The sequence below is a fragment of the Cariama cristata genome, unplaced genomic scaffold (assembly GCF_000690535.1).
Source record: "Cariama cristata isolate BGI_N322 unplaced genomic scaffold, ASM69053v1 scaffold16692, whole genome shotgun sequence".
Classification (NCBI taxonomy): domain Eukaryota; kingdom Metazoa; phylum Chordata; class Aves; order Cariamiformes; family Cariamidae; genus Cariama; species Cariama cristata.
The window spans coordinates 23067-27950 of record NW_009602285.1 but is presented as its reverse complement, the minus strand read 5'-3'; the positions used below and the strand labels follow the sequence as shown (position 1 = coordinate 27950).

The 4884-nt window shown below is 39.3% G+C and overlaps 1 protein-coding gene across 1 annotated transcript in view; it reads left to right on the top strand.

The window, feature by feature from the left end:
- LOC104157393 (GRB2-associated-binding protein 1-like) overlaps window positions 1–4884 on the top strand; it is a gene marked incomplete at its 3' end in the record, with an annotated part of 21489 nt that overhangs the window by 659 nt on the left and 15946 nt on the right. The gene's annotated exons all lie outside the window — the stretch shown is intronic.

Sequence of the window (4884 nt, the reverse complement as noted above, 5' to 3'; positions counted from 1 at the left end):
CCATTTCTCTCTCTGCTTTGCAACTCAGAAAAAAAAAAATCCGCCCTCCCACCAGCTGAAACAAACAAAAAATAACTGGTAGTTCTGCACTATCCAGCTCTAATCCTGCCAAAATAGACATTGTGTGAAAGCAGATTGTAGGAAACAGGATGGTGTGTGTAATTCCTGCAAATGCCTTGTGGCCGTTGCTTGTCCTGAGTCCATCCTCATTTATTTACCTGCATTCCTTATGGAGATTAGTGAGTTGCATGACTTGCTGTAGCTCTGTGCACAGTCCCAAGAAAAGACTAAATAGGAGCAGTAAGAGGGTTATAAATAAAGCATGCCTGACTGAAGGGGCTAGAATTAAATCCCTGGGGTTAGTAGGATTGTGGATTGAAGGAGATGGGGGGGGCAGAAAGGGCTTGCATCTCTTCTACTCCAGCCAAATCTTCAAAAATTACTGAAAAATATTGTTGCTTTCTGTAGAGGAGCCCTTTTCTTTCTCCTTATTGCAGTTTTGAACTACAACTTTGTCACAAAAACTTCATCTGTGAATTACCACTCTAATAGCAAATTCAGTGAAGGGTACTTGTTTTGACAGTTCCAGCATGTTTTTATGACATCCTGAACATAACTGAGACCACCCACAGCACGTTTCTAGGAGTGATTGCCATGTGATTCAGTATTCAGACTGCCAGGCATCTGTTACGTACAGGAGAGAGGTAGGCAGGTGGTTGCTTTTCAGTGGATAATACACCAGTGCACCCGGGGGCAGGAGCCGCTTGGAAATCGTTGGTTCTGGGGACAAACTAGGAATCTGGGAAGTAAGGAGGAAAGGTGTTTACCTGGCAGCTCTTGTGTAGCAAAACCTGTAGGTGACCCATAATCAGCCATGCATTTGATGTGGAAAAGCTTGTTCACCTCCCAGCCATTTCTTTGAAGCAATCCCTGCTTTCAGTATGCCTTCACTGGCTGGACCAAAACTGGTTTTTGCTTTCGTCAACTGTATCGGTAACTTATCCCCATTATACTCTCATTGTGTATTTCATATTTGGCGTTTTAGCTTTGTCTGCATTATCCCAACGCCTTTACTTTACGTAACTGAGAGTGACAGTATTGTCTGGTTTATGGGTTTAGTAATGTTGTGCAATGTGTTGAGGCAGAATTAAAGAAGGAAAACGGGAAAATCAGTTGCTGAGTGTCTGTATATTGCTAAGTTCTTATTTTTACAAGATAAACCTTCCTACTAATGGAAGAGCAAGTCATAAACATACTTTATAAAATCTGTGTTAATGTGCGTTTATTTTGAGAAGTTAAAGAATAGGTGAAGGTCACTGCAGACAATAAAAAAAAGCACTATTATTTTAGTATGGAACTAAACAAAAAGAAATTGTATGGGGCATAACCAACCTTCCCTTTATCCTGTGGGAAGTGGAAGATAAGTTTTTTTTTTCAAGCTGGACAAAATGTTTCTTGCTGGACATTAAAGGGCTTGTATGAGAGGATTGTCAGTGGCATCCTTTGCTCAATCAAGGACTGAGAACATCACTGGCCTATTGCTCCTGCTGCTGTTCGTTTGGAAGCCCAGTCCAGTCCAATTGCCTGCTTGGATGTACAAAATAAAAAATTATGAGATGGTGGTGATTAGTGCTGTTAGAAAATGAATATGGACTTGTTGTTCTGGTGTTGGGAGAAATGAGGGAGAAAGCATTAATCATAACTGTGGAGAGACCAAAAAAAGTAAAGATCACTTCAGACTAGCTCTGAACTGCTCCTTCCATACTTAGTGAAGACTCAGAAATTCGTATGATGCAAAAGCTGTGTTTTCTTTTATACTTTTTCTCTTATTCCTTTTCTTAAAATGAGTTTTCACAGTAATTTCTAATGCTTTGTTATGGCCTTTCAACTAGAAATTGATTTATGGACATGAAATATGTTCATTCTGGAGATCTGCAATGTTATATTTGTATTTGGACTGAGTAGGTAAATTTATGTTCTTTAGTCATAGTTACAAGCCATTGAGTCTCTAGATTTCTGATTGTGTCATAGTACAGTGTAATCTGTAATGATTATATTAAGTCTACATCATATAGCTTTTTATAGGGACTTTCTTTTAAGGAAGGGTTTACAGTGATTTAGGTCTTTTAAACTTACGACAAGATGGAAACATGAAGGAATTTTTTTTTTAAATAAGCTAAATAATTCTTCTACTTTTGTAAACACTTCTGGGTGCTTTTTATGTTTTCTTCAGCTAATGCTTCTTGTTTTCAAATGGAAGCTATAAAATGTTTGTTTCTCTAGCATCTTTCTTCTTCAAATGCATGTGTAAAGGTGGAGGGAGTTACACGTGAGCATGGGTTTTAGGTTTACCACCAAGTTTCATGCTGCACTTTTAACACTCACATTTTCTCTGTAAGATCATAATATAATAGGTCATTTAGAGGTTAAAATGTAACTATAAGCAAAAATGTGTTGCAAGTGTTTTGTGCGCTTTGAACTCCGGTGCAAGGCGTTCTGGGATGCAGAGACAAAATGGGCATGGGGAATGACTGTTCTCCTCGGCCTGGTGCTGTGGAGACCTCAGCCAAAATATTGTGGCCTGAGCTTCAAGAAGGATATGAGGATAAATGTTTAAAGAATGGTAGAAATGGAGGAAATGGATTTTTAAAAGTGATCGATGAGGAGAAAAGTTGAAGGATTTGTTTTTCCCAGGAAGAAAACACTGAGGGAAGAGCTGACTTTCAAAGTATAAAAAGCTGTGATAAGCAGGACATGGATCAGTTGTTATCTGAAGAGAAAAGTAATTTGTTTCTCTTTCAGTGAGCGATGTAACGATAAAGAAAAACCTTCTAAGGATATTTAAGCACAGACTGTGAAAGCCCTTCCCTGCAATTCAGTAGACATCTGTGATGAATGTTTTATACGTGATCCAGCTCCACGTTTCTGTAATTTAGTGAATTGCGTGCTTGGCAGAGCAGGGGAAAGAGGAAATAATCTTACTATATGCAAACATGTTACTTGCATGTATTCATTTGAATAAAGGTAGCAATAACAAAGTAAACCAGAAGAAATAACAAAGTAAAGCAGAAGAAAAAAAAGAAAAGGGAAGAACAAGATGTTGAACTCTGCAATTAGATTTACACAAATAATTATATGTGGTAAAGTAAGTTTCTGTCATCATAAGGACTGTACTTTGAAAGAGCTACAGCTCGCTTCACACACAATGCTTTCAAAGTTTGCAGTATTTCTGTTCAGGCAGTTGCTATCTGGTGTATGCCTCTCATGCCTTCTGCATTTTGAACAGTAAAATTGGTTTCGGATAACCATTTTTTTTAAATTATGTGCTGGTAATAGATGCAGTACAGTTGATCATAGCTTGGGTGCAATATCAATGACTGGCAGGATGAACATAACTCCATGTTCCGATCCTGACTTCTTGTGTTGTCTCTAATGCTGCGTGGTCGGAGGTCTCCGTATCGGATCAGGATACCCCTGTGCTGCCTGTAACACAAGCGTGGAACAGAAAACAGGCTCTGCCAGTAAGAACTTACTATCTGCAGTAAGGGACATCAACATAGAGGCAGAAGCATGGGAAGAAGTGAAAGCAAATAAGGTGGTTTTGACCATTGTCGCAGATAAGTGGTCTTAGTGCTTCAACTGTTAGACTGTTGTTGAACTCTAGGATTTTTGAGAAAAATTTTTCCAAGAGGTCTTTGATAAATAACTAGTGGCCATTAGAGGAGTTTAGGGTGCCCCTCCTGCATGAAGGGTCTGCCTGCAAGAAATCTAAAATGTTCTGCTTTGACAGCTTTAACAAGTGGATGATAGAGGCTGGCACACTTGGCAAATCAAAATCACCATCTCAGTAACATACGATGAATATCGGAGGCGTTGGTCATGAAAGGGCTCAAAAGTGAGGAGAAGTAGCGTGAGTTTTTAGATGAAGGAAGGGAGGCTCTGGAGGAGTGTAGAGAGAAGTGCAATGAAAGGGTAATAAGCTTTAAAGTATTTGCAACAAAGTTGCACCATAGAGATGATGTACCTAATGATAAGTTGGGGTTTTTTTTTTTTTGTATCTCTTGGGTGTGATTAACAGCTCAAAGACAACATGCCAGGTGAATGAGCGACTGGTGACTTGGAGTGCAATAAAGAACTGAGTCAAGCATTGGGAGAGAGACCCTCCAGATAAGGGCTGTGGGTCTGTTGTCTTAGAAGTGAGGCAGTAGATTTAGAGGGAATAGTGGCACAAGGACATCGCTTTTTTGGGGAGGCTTTTTTGGTTACTTGCTTTGAAGAAGTAAAGGCGGGGGATAATGACCACTGAGATGTACAAACGTGATTTTTTTTTTTTTTTGAGGGTGGAATTGCTGTGAGGAAGGTGAGGATAGACTGTGAAGGAAGCTGTCAGAGTTGCAAGATATCATCTGGCAAAATCGCAGAGGAATAATAAAATTAGAAGAAGCGGGACCAGAGAAGGACCTGATATTTGGCATAGCAGGTTTGGTAGAGGTGGTAGCTGGTGGCTAAAGAGCTGAGTTAAAGGGGCAGATAAAGCTGAGATAATCATTGCCCGTTATCCAAAGGAGAAAGAGAAGACTAAGATGTCTTCAACTTCAGATGATGTGGTTAAAGGACAGGTGGCTAAGTGAGTTGATGATGAATAGAGCACAAAATTTGCAACAGTAGGTCTTCCCTTTACGAGTGTATGAGGAAGAAAATATCAATATGTTAAAAAGATATAATTTACTCTCAGGAGTGTGGTCAGAATCTTCATCTTGAGTGTTTGGGGTTATTATCTTAAGCTGCCAGCTGCGTGTGACAAAAATTCATATAGAAGGTGATTCTACTCTTCCTTGAGGAAAAATAAACTGAATCTAATACACCTAGGTAATTAACTTAATT